Genomic DNA, 19,996 nt, shown 5'->3' on the forward strand with positions numbered 1-19,996 from the left:
TGTTGAGCGTCCCAGGAATCTTGAGATCCATAAGCAAGAAGGCAATGAAAAGAAAAAGAATGAATAAATGTAGCATAGGGCAGGGTCTCTGCTAAAGAGATTGAAGACAGGCAAGAAGGCAGGATTCTAAAACAGACTTAACACTTAAAGCTACTTTTAGATCTTCTTTCTTCTGTACCAATTCTTCTGAAACTAGTCACTTTGACCTTCCTGACTGATCAGATGTTTTTTTGTTTGTTTTCTCTTTCCTAATCATGAACCGCTTTACTTGTATGCTTCTCAATGTTCCTACCAATCGTGTACACACCCTAAATCTTTGAGAAAAGAGAGTTTTTCCAAATTATTTAATCTATATTCTAATAGTTCAGACAAGTCATTCAAAGGAGGGCTCACCCTGTCTCTGTGAAATGAGAGGGTGGGTCACATCAAGGACAATAAAACTGTGAGTAACAGATAACTTGGTTCCAGTTGACTTAAACAACTCAGGAGAATTATTGGCTCATATAACTAGAAGTCCTGAGATTGAGCATTTTGAGACTGGTTTACTCAAATAATTCTAGCTCCTGTTTTTATAATTCCCCTGACTATGCCCACGTTTACATATTTGTTCATCTTCAGTGTGGCATCCGCCTTAATGACCAAATGACTTCAGAACTTAAAAATCTTTGCATCTTGCCTTATAAAATCAAGAAAAAAGAGTAGTTCTTTTGGTGCTTTTAAACATAGTATAGGGCTGGGGATGTGGCTCAAGCGGTAGCGAGCTCGCCTGGCATGCGTGCGGCCCAGGTTCGATCCTCAGCACCACATACAAAGCAAAGATGTTGTGTCCACCGAAAACTAAAATAAATAAATAGATATTTAAAAAAGTAAACATAGTATATTCTTGCCTAGAGGTTTTTGGAAAACTTTCCTCCTTTTTGGTCCAAATTAGGTCTCATTCAAAGACCCAACTCTATGGAATTAGTTTGCTAAGGCTGCCATAGTGGAGTGTCGCAAACAGGTAGCTGAAACAATGGATGTTTATTTTCTCATAGTTCTGGAGGCTGGAAGACTGAGATCAGAGTGTGGACAGGGTTGTCCTCTGAGCTTCTTCTTCCTTGTAAATGGCACCTTCTCCTTCCTATGTCTTCACATGGCCTCCCTCCATGTGTATCTGTGCCCTAAACTCCTCTTTTCATAAGGACATCAGTCACATTGGATTTAGGGCCTATCTGAATTATCTCATTTTTACTTAATTACCTCTTTAAAGATCCTTGCTCCAAGCTCAATTCACACTAGCTAAGCTATGGAACCAACATAGGTGCCCTTCAACAGATGAATGGGTAAAGAAAATGCGGTATATATACTCAGCCTTAAAGAATAATGAAATTATGTCATTTGCCGGTAAATGGATAGAACTGCAGACTACTATGCTAAGTGAAATAAGCCAATCCCAAAAAACCAAAGGCCAAATGTTCTCTCTGAAGTTCATTGGATTATACAAAGAGGAATGAAGGGAAGGGAGGGAGTATGGGAATAAGAAAGAAAGAACAAATCAGTCATAAATTTTCTATGTTCCTATATGAATATACAACCAGTATAACTCCTCATCATGTACAACCACAACAATGGGCAGTTATACTCCATGTATGTATAATATGTCAAAATACATTCTACTGTCATGTATGTTTAGAAAACAAACAAAAAAGTTTAAAAAAAAATCCTTGCTCCAAATAAGGTCATGCCCTGAGGTACTAGAGTTTAGGGTGTCAACATATGAATTTTGGAAGGATACAATTCAGCCCGTGTCATTTTAATGACAGAGACCTAGTTATGTTGATTAATTTTGTCCCAGATTCCTAAATTAATGAGATCATCCCCACTAGTAAGTCAGACTCATCCCCCAAACCCATAGGCACTATTGGGGAGAGTGGAAGACTGGGTAAAAATTGGACGGACAGAGGGAATAAGCAACCAACAATGTCCACTACATGAGAGTTGGGCTAAGTGAGTGCTAAGATGGTTTCTAGCTCTAAAATGCTTAAGTTCCAAATAAATCACATTTATTTTTCTCTTAATGTACTAAAAGTAACTCAATACAAACCAATAGGAAGACCAGAAATGGGCAATCAAAATGTTATATTGCCAGAGAAGCCAGCAGGGCAGGATGACATCCTATTAAGCACAGCTCTATTATCTCTTCATAGTGGCATTGGAGACAAGAGCTTATACGCCAGTTAGCTGAATGAAGGAAAAAGTCATTGGCTTCATGTGGGGAAAGGAAAGATGGCTAGGTACATTCTGTATGCATCATAGTGAATATGGTAAGTGTTCTATGTCTATTGGCACTGCTCAAGAGAGTTGACAGAACAGCTCTTTAGCTTTTAACTCATTCTTTGATTGCCAGATTAACCAGGAAGAATTGATGTTTTATAGGTTAAAATGATTAAAAATTGGCAAATTCATTATTCAATCTAAAGATACTTCTTGATAGGCTTTAAGGGTATTGGTTCTAACACAAAGTAGCAGAACTGGGAACTTACCTAGTATGTTCTAACACAAAGTTTTAATCCCCACCATGCAAAACCAAACAAACAAAAACACTAAAACAATGCAGCAAATATAAAGGATTTATGAAAGAAAAGATATCTCAGAATATAAATTCACTTACAGTACCATGACCCATAAAGACTTCACTTATGATATTAATTATGACAATGGCAATCTTAACTGATACAGAAAAAGCTCATTTATATTTCACATAGACTATTTTCTTTTTTTGTACTGGGGGTTGAACACAAGGGTATTTAACCACTGAGCTATATCCCCAGCCATTTTTGTAATGAATTTAGGGACAAGGTCTCCGTGAGTTGCTTAGAATCTCCCTAGATTGCAGAGGCTGGCTTTGAACTTGAGATCCTCCTGCCTCAGCCTCCCAAACCACTGAGATTACAGGCATGCATCACTGTACCTGGCACATAGACTATTTTCTTTTTTTAGTTATATATGGACACAATGTCTCCACTTTATTTATTTATTTTTATGTGGTGCTGAGGATGGAACCCAGTGCCTCACATGTGCTAAGCAAGGGCTCTATCACTGAACTACAATTCTAGCCCCTGGACTACTTTCTATATCAGTGAAATATATAGAAATCCAAAAGTACTCAAACAACTAATAAAAATGTGGCATTTGTTTTTTAGTGTTAGTTAATAACTTTTCCTATTTGTACAAAGGAAATCTCCAACTATAAATGGGAAATATGATTTTCTGAATTTTACATAAATATTTAGTAAACAAAATGATCTTTCTCCCAATCCCAATGATTCTTATCATCAAATTTTATAGGAACTAATTTGGGTGAGGTGATAAATGCCTATAATCCCAGTGACTAGGGAGGCTGAGGCAAGAAGACTGCAAATTCGAAACCAGCCTCAACAATTTATCAAGGCCCTAAGCAACTAAGGAAGAGCCTGTCTCAAAATAAAAAATAAAAGGGCTGGGAATGTGGCTCAGTGGTTAAGTGTCTCTGGGTTCAATCCCTGGTATCAAAAACAAAAACAAAAATGTTTTATGGGAACTGGAATCCCAAAGCTTATTTGAAGAATTATTTGTTTTATTTGAACCTCAAGTTAGATTTCTTTTTTTCTTTTTTTTTTTTTTAAGAAACATGTATTTTCTTTTTTTTTTCTTTTTTCTTTCTTGTAGGCCTGGAGATTGAACCCAGGGCCTTGCACATGCTAGGCACACAGTCTACCACTGAGCTATATCTTCAGTCCTTTTTACTTTTTATTTTGAGTTGATCAGAGAAACTTCTCCAGTAACAAACTGTAAAATGATCCCTGAAAGTATAGTCTTGAGACACATGGTCTCGCTAAGTTGCCAAGCTGGCCTCAAACTGAGATCCTGCTGCCTAATGCTAAGTGAAGTTAGCCAATCTCAAAAACCAAATGCCAAGTAACTTGGTTTACACACATTTACCACAATTCTTGGCAAGAAATTTATTAAATGACCCTTATAGGACTTAATAGAAGAAAATAATTTGCCCCGTACTAGGTAAATCTCACAAACTCCTTGTTTTCTATTTAGGCTTTAGTCTTATTTTCTTTCTCCTAAATTTATGGGAAGAGATTTAAAGAGGTAATTTTTAAATGAGAAGTTCTTCCTTATCCTACTAAAATTGTCTTTATCAGAAATTTTGTGTTTCAGGCTGGGTACAGTGTCGCATACTTGTAATCCTAGTGCCTTGGGAGACTAAGGCAGGAGGATTGCAGGTTCAAAGCCAGCCTCAGCAATATAGCGAGGCCCTCAGCAACTTAACAAGACCCTGTCTCAAAATAAAAAGGGCTGGGGATGTAGTCCAGTGATTAAGCACTCCTGGGTTGAATGCCTGGTACCAAAAATAAATAAAAGAAATAAAGAAAAAAGAAATTTTGTGTTTCAGAAGTTTACTTCATATTCCTCCCTTTAAAGTTGCATTATATATGTAGATTTTATATTGATAATTTGTGTTAGTTAAGACTGCTATACATTAACTGGATCAATAATAATCATTTATTTCTCACAGTTCTGGAGGCTAGAAGTCCAAGATCACGGTGCTGTTTTGGTCATGTTCTTTAGGAGTACTATCTTCCTGGTTTGCAGAGGGCTATATTCTTTCTTGCTGTATCTTTGCATGGTAGACAGAGAGGTCTGCCACAGCTTTCTGGCCTCTTCTTATAATAGCACTAATCCCATTTGTGAGGGCTGTTCCTTTATGAACTAATCACCTCTTAGAGGCCCACCTCCAAGTACCATCACACTGGGATTAATGTTTCAACATATAAATTTTTGGGGAAAACATACAGTCTATTTCATAAGGGAAAATAGGAGACTCCCAAAAATATTTCTACAAATTTCTAACAAGAAAAACATCATTTATGGCTCCAATATTAAGAAGTTTTTCAGAAGACCCTTTGCTTTTTTGAATGTTTTCAAACTCTAAGCTTAAATTTCTTCAATTTTTTTCAACAAAGCAAGAGCACCAGTTACAAATAAAGTTTCCAGCAGTGTTGGGATAATGCAATATTTAAAACAAGAGAATTCTATTTGGAAAATGAAATTCCTTTAGGAATATCATTTTCCACTTTTTATTTTCCCTTAAGGTGATCTTTAAAAAATATATTTCTATTTTTCAGTTACTAAGTATGTTGAAGTTTAATTACTCATGTGGCTATAATTTGCAGAAACAAAGTGTCGAAGCCATCATTTTTCTTTCACATTGACACAAATGCTGGCCTGCATGACAGATCACTGTGGGAGGTGTTTATTTTGCAATTAAATAAGAGTAAGGAGAATATCTTAAGTTATTATCTAGTGCCCCTCCCACTATCCTTTCCCCATAACTTTTTAAAGATTATTAAACTCAAGGCTGAAAGTGATTTTTGGTAAAGTAAAATTCTGAGCTTCAGTAAATCAATTGAAACTTAACAGAGATAACTGAAGTTGTTTGTATTTAAGTTCAAGTATGAGATGGACACGTGATCTAGAGGTAGATTGGTGTAAAACAATCTGAAGATTTTAGTTAATCACCAACTCAAGATGAGTCAAAGTATTGAATGATTCTCTTATATTACAAAAAAGGAAGTGTTTTATAGAGATAGGATCAAGTAATATTCTCAGTGTTCTGTGAACCAGTCAGGTACATGTGGGGTATTTTAAGATTCAAATTTTTAGAATCAATGTTAACAAAATTATATTCATGAGCAGACATATTCTCACAATGCACAATATTTCATAATATTCTCTACTAAGAAACAACATGAAGGAAACTGGAGATGCAAAGGCTCAAGAAGAAAAGCCAAGAAGGAAAAGAATCACTAACATTCAGTTAATATCTCTTTTGTGTCAGGAATTATATAAGGTAACTTCTAGAACTTTACTTAATTCTGAAAATAACCCTATGCTGTATGTATTGTTATCTCTATGGCTCTGTGTGATTAGGTAGCATGTCCAAAGGTTATTATTCAGTAACAGAGTTGTGACTCCAACTCCTGCTTATCAAATCTCATATCTGCACTTTTCCTGCCACACCTTTGGCCAACTTCACCTGCTTTAGATTCTACAGGAAATTAGGTGTGAGTTGCTTCATTCAATCCTTTGCTCAACACTATTTGGGAGACCTATAGAATACAAGGCACTGTGCCAAGAATTCTGTCCAAAGTGAGCTTCCTCATTCTTAAATAAAATAAAAATACATTCCTGAATAAGTATAATGCAAAATGGAAAGCAAAAAGAAACATGGGAAGTAGTAAATGTGCTTCAGGGAAGGAAATATTGCCACTGAGGGAGAAAGCAGACATTTGAACTGGGCTTTGGAAAACAACTATTCAGATGTGCTGAGAAGTGATAGGAAGGTCATTCCAGACAGAGGTAGTACACGCATGGGAAAATGAAAGGCAAGTCTAGGAAATACCAAGAAGCTTGGTGTAGCTCTTGCATAAAGTATGAGAAGATTAATGATGGGTAAGTTGAAAATGAGAAATAAGTTCGCTTGACCTAGACAACAGAGTTAGAAATGACAGGTTAATGAGTTCTATAATGTTGCATAGGCAATGCAGAGCCACAATGGATTTTTAAAAAATGTTCAATATCTCTAGCAATTAGAGAACTGCAAATCAAAACTACTCTAAGATTTCATCTCATCCTAGTCAGAATGGCAGCTATTAAGAACATAAACAACAATAAGTGTTGGTGAGGATGTGGGGGAAAAGGCACACTCATACATTGCTGATGGGACTGCAAAATGATGCAGCCAATATGGAAAACAGTATGGAGATTCCTTGGAAAACTGGGAATGGAACCACCATTTGACCCAGCTATCCCACTCTTCAGTCTATATCCAAAGGACTTAAAAACAGCATACTACAGGGACACAGCTACATCAATGTTTATAGCAGCACAATTCACAATAGCTAAATTATGGAACCAACCTAGATGCCCTTCAGTAGATGAATGGATAAAGAAAATGTGATATATATACACAATGAAATATTACTCAGCAATAAAAGAGAATAAAATCATGGCATTTGCAGGTAAATGAATGGAGTTAGGGAAGAAAATGCTAAGTGAAGTTAGCCAGTCTCAAAAACCAAATGCCAAATATTTTCTCTGATACAAAGAGGTTGATTCATAGTGGGGTTGGGAAGGGGAGCATGGGAAGATTAGGCAAACTCTAGATAGGACAAAAGAGAGGGGAGGGAAGGAAAGGGAGGGGGCAAGGGAGTAAAAAAGATGGTGGAATGAGATGTATATCATTATCCTAAGTACATGCATGAAGACACAAATGGTGTTAATATACTTTGTATACAACAAGAGTTATGAAAAATTGTGCTTTATATGTGTAATATGAATTGTAATGCATTCTGCTGTCATACGCAATGAATTAGAATAATTTTTTTTTAAAAAAGTAAAAACAATATCAGTTTCAAACAGAAAAAAAGAGAGAGAGAGAGAGAGAGAGAGCAATATGGGGTGCTGTGGAGCACTCCCGCAATCCCAGCAACTCAGGAGGCTGAAGCAGGAGGATTGTAAGTTCAAAGTCTGCCTCAGCAACTTAGGGAGGTTTCAGACAACTTAACAAGACCCTGTGGTAAAAATAAAAAATAAAAAGGGCTGAAGATAAGACTTAGTGATTAAGTGCCCCTGGGTTCAATCCCCAGTACCAATAAATAAATAAATAATAAGGCAATGATCAGCTCCTCCTCTGACAGAGGATTAATATCCAGAATATATGAAGAACTCAAAAAGCTTAACACCAAGAAAACAAATAACTAAATCAATAAATGGGCACAAGAATTAAACAGACATTTTTCAAAAGAAGAAACAAACATGTCCAACAAATATATGAAAAAATGTTCAATATCTCTAGCAATCAGGAAAAGCAGATCAAATTTACATCAAGATCTAGGAAGAACCCTAGATATATCACATATTCATCTCAGTCAGAATGGCAGTTATCAGGAATACTAATAATAATAAATGCTGGCAAGGATGTGGGGGAAAAGGTGCACGTGTACATTGGTGGTGGGACTGCAGACTAGTACAACCACTCTGCAAAACAGTATGGAGAATTCTCAGAAAACCAGAAATGGAGCCCTCATATGACCCTACTATCCCACTCCTGCCTATTTATCCAACAATACTAAAATCAGTCTACTATAACAATACAGCCACTTTAATGTTTATAATAGCACAATTCACAATAGCCAAATTATGGAATCAGCCCAGATGCCCATCGATAGACGAATGAATTAAGAAATTAGGGTACATATGCACAATGGAATTTTGCTCAGCCATAAAGAAGAATGAAATTATGGCATTTGCCTTAGCCCCAGCCTTCTCCCTGTAGAATGCACTCCTGCAACCACAGATCAGCCAGGATTTGTGGTTGCAGGCAGAAATTACTTTAGCTAGTTTAAGAAGAAAAATCATGTTCATTTAACAAGAATTCTTGATATCTCCTGAAATCTTCAAGAAGGTTGGAAAGTAAGGTGCAGAGGCTCTTCAGCCAGGATCCATGCCCACATGTACTGTGAGGGCTGCTTGAGGAGAGAGGACCCTATGGTAGTCGCTTGACACAGACATCACAGCCCCCTACCAGTGGCTCTGGAGACTCAACACAAGAAATTCCACCAAGGATGTTGTGGAAGGACTAATGCCTTCTGTTGTCATTCTTGTGAAATGTTAGATTGGAAGGGTTCCTATTAGGATTTGCTTCTGGAGGGAAATCTATGGTTATAACTGATTGGTGGAACTAAGAGTAAGCAGCACCCAGTGTACTATGAAGTTAATGATTCTTCAGGGAACGGCTCTTACACAGAATCCCTCCGAGGTCCTGGAATAACCCTAGATATGTCATATATTTTGTAAAATTTGCAAAATAAAGATACTCCGTGGGAACTAGGTGTGGTGGTCCAAGCCTGTAATTCCATATACTCAGGAAGTAGGAGGATTGAAAGTTTGAGGCCAGCCTGACCAATTTAGTGGGATTCTACCTTAAAAGAACAACATCAATGTAAACACTCTAATTGCAACTCTGCCTTTCCTACTCTTACTAAATGTACATAATATAGTATTACCAACCATGATTTGTGGATTTAAAGAAACTTTTCTAAATGACTGATAATAATAAAAAATTTGACCAATCAACTGAAGACTAAATTTATATATATATATATATATATATATATATATATATATATATATATATATATATATAAAATATTCAGGAGTGGTGGTGTATTCCTGTTATCCCAGGGGCAGGGGAAGCTGAGACAAGGGGGATCATGAGTTCAAGGCCAGCCTCAACAACTTAGCTAAACAGAGATCCTGTCTCTGAATGAAAAACAAAAAGGATATGGGGATATGGCTCAGCGGTTAAGTGCACCTGGATTCAATCCCTGGTACCAAAACAAATTAAAACAACCCAGAAGCAAGACAACATTCAGTGCCTGGGGATGTAGCTCAGTTGGTAGAGCACTTGCCCAGCATATATGAGCCTCTGGGTTTAATTCCCAGCACTACAAAACAAAACAAAACAAAACATTTACAAGTGAAGAAGCAATCAAGTTCTAAAAAAAAAAAAAAAATTAAAGATAAACATTAAGCAAATTAATTTAAAAATGACATTGCTTTTCAGGATCTGTGATGTTTATGATTTTAAATTTGTAATTTTTAGTTTTTCATTCATAATGAGTATTTTTAACATAATTGTGAATTAATAGTTTTATTGCTTCTTTTTTTAATAAAAAAGGACCCCCAGTGGTATAAAATGAGGTTCAAGCTCCACAAATGCAGGATCTCCTCTGGCTGAATCCTTGAGTAAACTGACTGCCAGCCCTGACTTCTACCTCCAGCCAGCACTCAGAATGGAGATTTCTCAAACACAGGGAATGTGTTTAAACATGCTGGGTGTCCCTAAATTTGATGAATGTCCCTTATACTGTGCTTCAACCTGTTTCACGTTTGGGAATAGCACTGGTCTTGAGGAAACATAGTTGGATAGGTTTAGAAAGGGATTGGAGAAGCAGGAACACATAGCAGAAATATTGTGTAGACATGGAAAACTGAATCATACCTGAAAAAAGGACCTTGAGGATTACCAAGGACAGTTACCAGGATGATGGTGCCAATAACCAGGACAGAGATCTCAGAGCAGATGCAGGCCTGAGGGAGAGCTAGAGAGTCTTTTTGAACATTCTGGGATTCAAATTACGTAGGCCTCTATAAGGACAAAAGTTAGCAGATCTATAAGTGTTAATTCACCATCTCATAAGTGCTGATTGAAGAGTAGTAAAAATTACACTTATAAAATTTAATTTATTGGTCAGAGTGGGTAAAATAAAATAGCAGATTGATTTTGAAAAATATCAACAAATATAACTGAAGGGCAAATAAAATTAAAATACATAGTAGGCAAAAATGACATTTATGATTAAATATCAGAGTTCTTGCTTTAATTTTAACATTTTTACTCTAAAAACTAGCAATACTAGAAAAGATTAATTAACATGATTGGTCTATAGTAACAATTATAACGATGACTATATAGAGCTTACTCTAATCCAAATTATTATTCTATCACTTTCATTGTTCTTTATATTGTCTAATATGAGAGCATTATCATTCCCATTTTTACATAAGGATAAGTTGAGTCTTGGAGTGATTAAGTAACCTGCTCACTTGTGCAAGTAGTCTGGACTCCAAAGCCTATGTTCTTAACCAGAGCATTATATGCCATAGTGTTGCTTATCAGCATTCAATTATATTGGCTTCATTATTCTGCTGGCACACACGTATGTGGATAAATCCTTATACAAATATATATGCTTTGTTCCACCACAACCATAACAAGTTAAATTTATCTTTGATAGCCTCATACCCTTCTAGGGAACAATAACCCATTCAAAGTTGCACAGAAATAAATGACCAACCAGACTGTATTCCTTAAATGTCCAACTTTTGGCAACTTTGTTGTTAGGGACATAGAGCTTATTTGAGGGAGGAGCAGGGCTTGACATGAGTTTCTTTGAAAAACAGGAAGAGAGAAATTATCTATACACCATGGATTACATTTTTACTTTCTTTTCAGGTCTCAGAGGCAGAATGGAATTTACGTGATGGGGCTCCAGGAAAAACAGGACCAGGAAGCTCCAGGCATCCTTGTTTCTAGGGGCTTACCTTCAGGCTTCATTGCATAGGAGTAATGAAACAGGCCAAGCAAGATACCAAAGAAGTGGAGATAAGAAGAAGCTACAGATTAACTGTTTGTTTGTCCTAAAGTCAGTGAAAACAACTTGATAACTCTTTAAATACTTCCCCATGTTTAGCCCCTTTTATTTCTTTCATTTAGTTATCATAGTTATTTTTCTAATTTATTTGCTTATTATCTGTCTTTACAGCATGCATTTTTAGCAAGGATAATATCATCTCCAACACAAGAAAATTGGTTCTTGGGAGGAAAAAATTTTATCTTTCTTTATGTAAAGCATAAAGACACAATGCATAAAAAGGTAAACTTTATCTGTGATACTAAAATTTCAAGAAGCATTTAGGGAAAAAATGTCTAAAAATGTTTTTAGAAGGTAGTAATAAAAAGAACAAAAAGGTAGAAAAACACTATTCTGGGGTAAGCTTCATGAAGGAAGGATCTGGCAGGCTGGGGGTGTAGCTCAGTGGCAGAACACTTACCCAGCATGCCTGAGGGCCTGGGATGGATCCCTAGCACCACAAAAGAAAAAAGCAAACATAAAGAAGACAAGGTTGAGGAACTGTTTTTCTTCTCAAGAGAGCTAGGAAGGTAAACTACCTAGTAAATAATCAAGATCTCAATTCAAAAGTGAAATTACTTCTTCATTTTTGAGAAAACTACTCTGTCACAGTTAGTACTGACTTTCAAATGTCTCCATGCAAAATGCTTAATTTATAAAGTAGCCCACAGCATTCAAATCAGTTCTCCTTCTTATCCCCATTCTTTCACCTAAAGTCCATGCTGGGTATTAGTATGTTTTCTACATAAGCCTAGACTTGAATTGCATGAGCTCAAAGCCCTGATGGCCAAGAAGTACTCATGAGTGGGTGTCCAGTGTGGGAGATGATAGGTGCAAGAGTTTCCAGTGGCCTCATAGTGCCTATTCCTGGCCAGACAGGTCCCTGCTCTGTCTCCTAACTGATTAATAATAGTTCAGGCTTCAGATAGATGGAGATAATTTCCCCAGCCCCAAACTTGTTTTTGCAGCTTCATCACATTCATGTGAAACTCTCAATCTCTAAGAGTTCTTGAGGAACCAAAGAAAATGCCACAGTCATGATCACAGAAGTGATCTTTCCTTAATCCTGTGCTGTTTAAGTGCCCCTATGTCACCAGAGTCCTAGGCTAGAGGCCTGACTCTAGGGTCCCTCACAAATCAGGTCCAGCCACTTGCCCCCAAAACCAGAAGGAAAACGTCACAGTGAAAAGCAGGAAAGGAACTTTAATCAATCAATACAGCCATGTTGGGAAGAGGAGTGAAATCATGGGTCTGAGTTCTGTCTTTGGGGTCTGAGTTCCCAGATTATAGACAAAGAAACCAAAAGTAGACATATTCAAGCACTTTGGTGCTAAATACTGGTCCTGTTGATCATTATCCCAGGGTTGGTCAAGAGGACCTTATCTCAGAAAGATGCTGAAAGATGCTGCTGCCTGTAGAGTAATGTCTATTCATTGAAAGGTTTTATCTGAAAGATCTGTTGTTACTGGAATCCAAGGTGACTCAGAACAAGGAAGACAGATGCAAAATGGAGCCAGTTTTTGTTTTGTAGTACTAGGGATTGAACCTACAGATGCTCTATGACTGAATTAGATCCCTAGCCCTTTTTATTTTTTATTTTGAGACACAGTCTCACTCAGTTACAGAGGTAATTTGTGTGTGTGTGTGTGTGTGTGTGTATGTGTGTGTGTGTGTGTGTGTACGTGCGCACTGGGGATTGAACCCAGCCTCATTCATGTCAGGTAAACACTAAACCTCTGAGCCACATCCCTAGCCTGACAAAAACACTCTTAACAGATAATAAATCTAGATGGAATTTTTCTCTATATTAATTAGAAAGATTTTGAACAAAGCAACAATAATAATAATAATAATAATGGAATATAAAATAAATTTATTTAGAAAAGTAAAATTATTTTTATTCAGAAAGAAACAGCTAAAGTGAGTTGGTAAATGTCTATGAACAACCCCATAGATATGTCCCCATTACTTTTCCACCTCTTGTAGGATCAATTGAATGTTGACACAAATGAGTATACAAGGATAAATGGATTTGGAGCGTAAGAAAATGTGTTTCAGCAGGGTGTGGTATTATATACTTGTAATCCCAGGGGCTTAGGAGGCTGAGGCTGGAGGATTGCAAGTTCAAGGCCAGCCTCAGCAACTTAGCAAGGCTATGCAACTTAGCTAGACCTGCCTCAAAACAAAACAAAAAATGGTCTGAGGATGTGACTTAATGGTTAAGCACTCTCCTGGGTTCAATAGCTGGTACCAAAAAAAAAAAAAAAAAAAAAAACCCAAAAAAACAAAAAAAGAAAGAAAGAAAGAAAAAGAAAAGAAAACGTTTTTCATTGGCCTAAAGGAGATTTGAGAGAGGAGATTTTGACTGCCAGAAGGTAATGAAATTCAAACATGGAAGGATTGTTAACCTTTAAGAAGGATCTACATTTCTTTCTTTTAGAGAAAGAAAAGATGATAGACAAAGGGAAAGTTGAGATGGAGAATTAGGCAGAATTTCTACAAGAGTTATCTCTTAGTCTAAACTGTCTCAAAAGAAATGTTCTCACTGTCTGGCCTCAGTAAAACCTGCATTCAAAATTATTTTCCAAGTCTATATAAACATTCATATGAAGCTACTTCTACCCTATCCTGAATTGTTCCTCTTGTGAGATCAGTGAGGCCTTTAGAGGGATGGTCAGGGTTGGCAGGCTGCTTCCTATTAGTAGAGAAGAGCATGATCCTTAGTGACCTTGGTCATAGGCATACCATCCATGCTAGGCTGCCACAGGAAGGTGACAGAGGTCATCATCTTTAATGACAGCAGTGAGAGGAACTGAGAACTGTGAACGAGGAAAGAATTTGAAACCTCTTGTGGGAAGTACTTCTGGGAGTTCTGTGTTGACAGCATTATTGATTTTCAGTGGTCAAAGGGGAAATGGAGGATATTTATATGGAGATTTTTAGTCTAGAGAATTCAATTAGAGTGCATTTTAAAGAAAGGAGTTAAGTGAAATTGTGGAAGGACACTTGCAGAGGCTGTCTAACAGACCTGTAACCAAATCTCAAGACTATCCAGCCCTTTCCATTCTCACAAAAATTCTGACAGGTCCATGGTGTGCAATCATGAAAATTGCAGATGGCTAGTTTACTATTTTCTAGCTGTCTTCTACTTCTATCAGTTGAATTGTTGTGCTAAGAGCACTTGTTATTATGTTTTTTATTTTCAGTCTTTTTAAATAATTATGTGTTGAAATCAACTTTCTGGTATACAATTCTATGATTTTTTTTTTTTTTTGGTACTGGGATTAAGCCAAGGGGCATTTGACCACTGAATTACATTCTTGGCCCTTTTTTAAAATTTTGAGTTAGGGTCTCATTTAGTTGCTGAGGCTGGCTTTGAACTTGTGATACTCCTGCTTCAGCCTCACTGAGATTACAGGTGTGTGCCACCATGCCCAGCTTAATTCTATGAATTTTAACACACAGATTAGTGTAACCACTACCACGATGAAGATACAGAAAACTATGCTGGGCACAGTGTCACATGCCTGTAATCCCAGCAATTTGGGAAACTAAGACAGGAAAATCACAAGTTCAAGTCCAGCATGGACAACTTAGCGAAGCATTGTCTCAAAACAAAAATAATAAGGGGTGGGTTGTAGCTCAGAGGTGGAGTGCCCCTGGGTTCATCCCTAGTAGCACTGAACAAAGTAAAATAAAAGTCGTCTTGGACCTTCTTAAGTGTGTCAAATGAATGTTTTATGTTTTATATTTTTGACAATTAAAAAAGATATGTGGGTATATGTGTTTTTATTTAGTTAGTTAGTTGTACTGGGTATGGAACTCAAGGCCTTGCACATGCTAGGCACGTGCTCTTACTACTGAGCTACACTCCAACCCTTAATTAATTAATTAATTTTCCTATTGTGGTATATGTGTATTTTTAAAATTATTCCACACTAACTAGTTGGTTTGGGGCGCAGTCTATTCTGGATGCATGGGGGCTTTTTTGATGTTTTAGAAAGTGATCCAAATGCATTGGGTTGAAAGAAAGGTAGGAAAACCAGAAAGGAGTTTATTTCAATAATCTGAACTTGAGTGGCAGCAGAGAATCAAAGAACAGATAAAAGTGACTTTAGAAAAGAAGAAGCAGCTGAACTTGTGAGCCTGCTGGTTGGAGGGAAGGATGTAGATGGAGAAATTGTCAAGATGACTCTGAGACTTGGGGCCTGGTGGTTGAATAGTGCCAGTAATAAAAATAGGAAACACAAATAAGGAAAGCATTTATGGGGGAGAAAGAAGTACTTACAGAAGGATAAGATTAAAGAACTAAGGTTTATAGTGTTAAATCTGTTGGGATGATTATGTGAAAACCCAAGCATGGGAAAGGTCATTCTACTTCCCACTGTTTCTTCCTGTTACAGAGTTTGACACTTGTGAAACTAAAGAGATGGAAAGTGGCTTGTGGCTTCAGGCTAGAGAGAAAACAGACACTTTTTTTTTTTTTTTTTTTTTTTTTTAAAGCATGATAAAGAACAAGAGAAACTCAAGAAAGTGGTAAATCTTCACAGGGGAAGGAAGTAGTACTTTTTAGATGTTATGTCCTTGAGGGCAGAATAACAAAAGGGCTCTTTTTTTTTCAACTGAGTCAGAAGCAGCTCTTGGCTTCAGTTGTTGATATGGCTAAGAACGAACTCAGGAGAATAAGACAAGGAGGTAGGACCTTGATGTTGAAATCCGCTGGAGGGGCTCACGCAATACTACTTCTAGTCTGCTTCTACTTTGACTTTCTTCCACCGAAAATCTTGCTTTCCCTGACTCCTTTGAGACTCTCCATGTGCCTTAGTTTGGCTAATGAGATATGAGTAGAATTTTCTGCTTCCTTCATCTCACCTGGATGGATGAAGAAACCACTCTCAAATCTCAATGGATTAGAACAGACCTGAACTTGAAGTAATCAGTTAATAGACCATTATCTCGGAGCCTGAATGGAGAGCCTGGCCAGAGAAGTTACATTGATTTTGGGCAGACTGAATTTTAGGAAGACTTCCTTCCATGATAAAGTGGCCTGGTGCTTAGGTTACATCAGCACATGGTTAGAGATGACAAGAATGGTGTTGGAAAGTGGGGGAGAGGAACGCAGATATTTTATTTGGAACTTATCATCAGGGTAATGATATTTATAGTTCTGTGATTTCTGACGCATAGTGTGCACTCATTACTTATTGTATGAATAAATGAAATGAGACTTAATAAGATATCAAACACCAAAAGATGATCTCGTTATCTATACTCAGTTGAATTATTATTACTTTTTTGGGGGTAGAGTGTGCCAGGGATTGAACTCAAGGGCACCCAGCCACTGAGCCATATCTCCAGCCCTATTTTGTATTTTATTTAGAGATAGGGTCTTACTGAGTTGCTCACGTCTTCACTAAGTTGCTGAGGCTGGCTTTGAACTGGTGATCCTCCTGCCTCAGCCTTCGGAGTTGTTGGGATTATAGGCATGCATCCTCGTGCCCAGCTATTATTACTTTTTAATACCCTCAACTGTCTTAGTATCATGACACATATCATTCCTCTTACCCAAAATGCTCACCCATCTCCCATATAACCATGTCCCTCCCTCACTTTCTCTATAAAAGTAAACAAGACACAAACACATCAATTTCACTCTATTCAAAGATTTTTTTTTTCTATTCTCACTCTGACAAAGTCTCAGTTACTCCAATAGCTGCATGGAGCCAGACAGTGTTAATTTGTATAATATTACCAGCTGCTATGCCTAGGGGTGAACTTCTAGCCAAAGCAAAGGCATTTATGTCTATTTTTGTTCTATGAAATTGAAAGCTTCCCAGAAGGGATGCATATCTTTATTTCCTTTCTATTTCCTCATATTCCTATTTTTGAAAGCTATTTTTTACTCAGTAAACATTATAGACTGACTCATAATCAGGTTCATAATTGTTACATTTTTATTTAATAAGAAATGTAAATGACCAGCCAGATGTAGTTTCTTAGTCACTAAATAAAGAAGGGAGAATAATCCCCTGAGCAGTGTATTTCTAAATAATAACATGAAATTTAAGACTGGACTTGCAGTCTCACTATAAATTAGGACTATAATCCTGATTCTTCCAGAAACTCAAGGAAAGACAGTTAATATCTGTCTGGGTATCCATTTTATTTTATAAGAAATTAGTTGCCCTATAGATTATTTAATATATAAAGACATCCTTAACTAAGCCATCTTTAACTATGTCATCTGAAATCCCAGCAACTCAGGAGGCTAAGGTAGGAGGATTACAAGTTGGAGGCCAGAGTTGTCAACTGGGCAAGACCCTGTCTCAAAATAAAAAGGGCTGAGGATGTGGCTCAGCGGGAAAGCGCCCTGGGTTCAATCACCAGTACCACAACAAAACAAAACAAAACAAACCCCTAAACTAAACTATTCTGGGTAGGAAAGTTGGAACATGGAAAATAAGAGTCTTCTCTTATTAAAGTCTTCTCTTCTTAAAGGAAGAGCTCTCACTGAGCAAACATGCTTTAAAAAGTCTCTAAAAATAGTATTCCATCTTTGTGGCTGTATTGTGTGTGTGTGTGTGTGTGTGTGAGAGAGAGAGAGAGAGAGAGAGAGAGAGAGAGAGAGAGAGAGAGAGAGAGAGAGAGGAGAGAGGAGATAAAGAGATAGCGAGATAGAGAGAAACATAGAGAAGTGTGTATGTAGATGATAATAAGCGTTGAACCTAGGGGTGCTCTACCACTGAACTACATCCCCAGTCCTTTTTATTTTGACACAGGGTCTCCCTAAATTGCTGAGGCTGACATCAAACTCACAATCATTTTGCCTCAACATGCCTAGATGTGTACCACCATATCCAGCATGTAGCGTCCTCAAACATTACAGAAAATGAAAAATCAGTATTCATGGGCTTAGAAGAGAGCATTAATCTAAAGGTCATTTAGCCCAACTCCCTAATGTGACAGATAAAGGAACTTAAGATAAATTTTGCTTCCCTTTCTGTGATTCAGTCAAATGAGGTTTGGAGTACTTCATATTTAGTTCTCAAAATGGGTTTATAGGTAGTGCATGGAACCTCTCTCATGCTGTCTTTTAGGCCTATGCTGCAGAGTGTAATTGGCAAAATGAGATAGACCGAGTGAGGTCTTTCAACAGTAAGAACTTTGCACAGAGCATGAGATGGACTTATATTTGACCTAAAATTGGTCTCATAAGAAGTTCCAGTATAGTTGAATAGCAATGATGAGAAGAATTTTTACTAGACTGACATTGTGTAGGCTCAAATAGAAAACTATTACATGTGCAAAACAAATTAGAACCTGGCTATCAAATGCAAAGAAATAATATGCTAAAGATAATGTTGAATTCTGGGAAAAAAAATATCACCAGAAGAGAACACTCAGTGCCTCTTGAATGAAGGGTTTGGCTTTTATTTTAATTTGGACAATGAGTTATCTTCATTGCTATGTGTTAGGAAGCAAACTAAGAAAATGTGCTTCGGTCCTGTTTGTACTACTAATTCTCTGCATAATTTCATTGCGTGGTTCCCCCTCTTTTTATTTTTCCTTCAAGTATCTCTTAGGACTGAGACATTTATGCTAAACTAAGGGTAGTAATGAATAAAAGTGGACCCCAAGTATACATGTGTATATGTATATGTACACACACACACACACACATATCTTTTTTTAAATTAACAGGCAGTAAAACCAATGGAAGAAATAAATTTTAGAATGAGGAAAAAATATACTTTGCTTTCTGTATAATTTTTACACTTAAATTATTCTACTCACTTATATTAATATTAGGATATGTTTTATTCCTTGAGCACATGTTTTGCTATAGGCAAATAGTCTAGAAACAGAAGGGAAAAGGGATGGCATCACAGGGTAAAATGGCAACAAAGTTCAGAGTAGGTTTCTTCACACGAATAATGGAGTATTGGCTATCAGTGCCAGCTGCCAGTATTTCCCTGCAAAGAAACATAGCTCCATGTTGCAATGCCGCTGAGCAGGTTGAAGAAGACTCTCAGTTGGAGTTCAGTTACATTTTTTATGGTAGAATGGGTTGGACAAGATAAACACAAGTCTTGCTTGAAAGCTTCCTAGTGGTTCAGAGTTCTTAGCAAATATGTCTGATTCTTCATCCAAGAAAGGTTGTTTCCATAAAGGCAAGTCCAAGGGCCAACACAGAGAAATACCTGCTTCATTCCAGATAACTTTCAGAGATGGAGATAAATTGAGTGGGTGTGAATGTATTTACCCTGTCTTCCATTCCAGGGGGATGACTCAGGATCTAGAAGGTTGGTGCTTCAGCCACCCACAGCTGTTTTCCAGGCAACTAAATATTTTAACTCTGAGGGTATGATTAATTGATTAACTGGAAAATACACTGCATCCTAACTGCCCACCAGCTGTGGAGCTGGTTAGTGAGGCACCAAAGGAGGAGTCAAAAATTTTACCTGCTTGCTCTTTGGTAGAACTGAGACACAGAGAATACCAGGGAGAAAGAGGAGAGCTGGAGGCTGGATTGGCTTTGTTAATATTTGCCAAGATCAAAAGCCAGAGATACTGAGGTCAAGCTCGACACAGGAAGCTTCAAGCCTAATTCAGCTAAGAAATTTAAAAAATGTTGGCAATATTGCTATGCATATAATATATATGTCTAAAAAATACATGTTGGCTGATTGTTGCCTTTTTGTTTTGTT

Source organism: Ictidomys tridecemlineatus, chromosome 8 (assembly GCF_052094955.1).
Source record: "Ictidomys tridecemlineatus isolate mIctTri1 chromosome 8, mIctTri1.hap1, whole genome shotgun sequence".
NCBI classification, from domain to species: Eukaryota; Metazoa; Chordata; class Mammalia; order Rodentia; family Sciuridae; genus Ictidomys; species Ictidomys tridecemlineatus.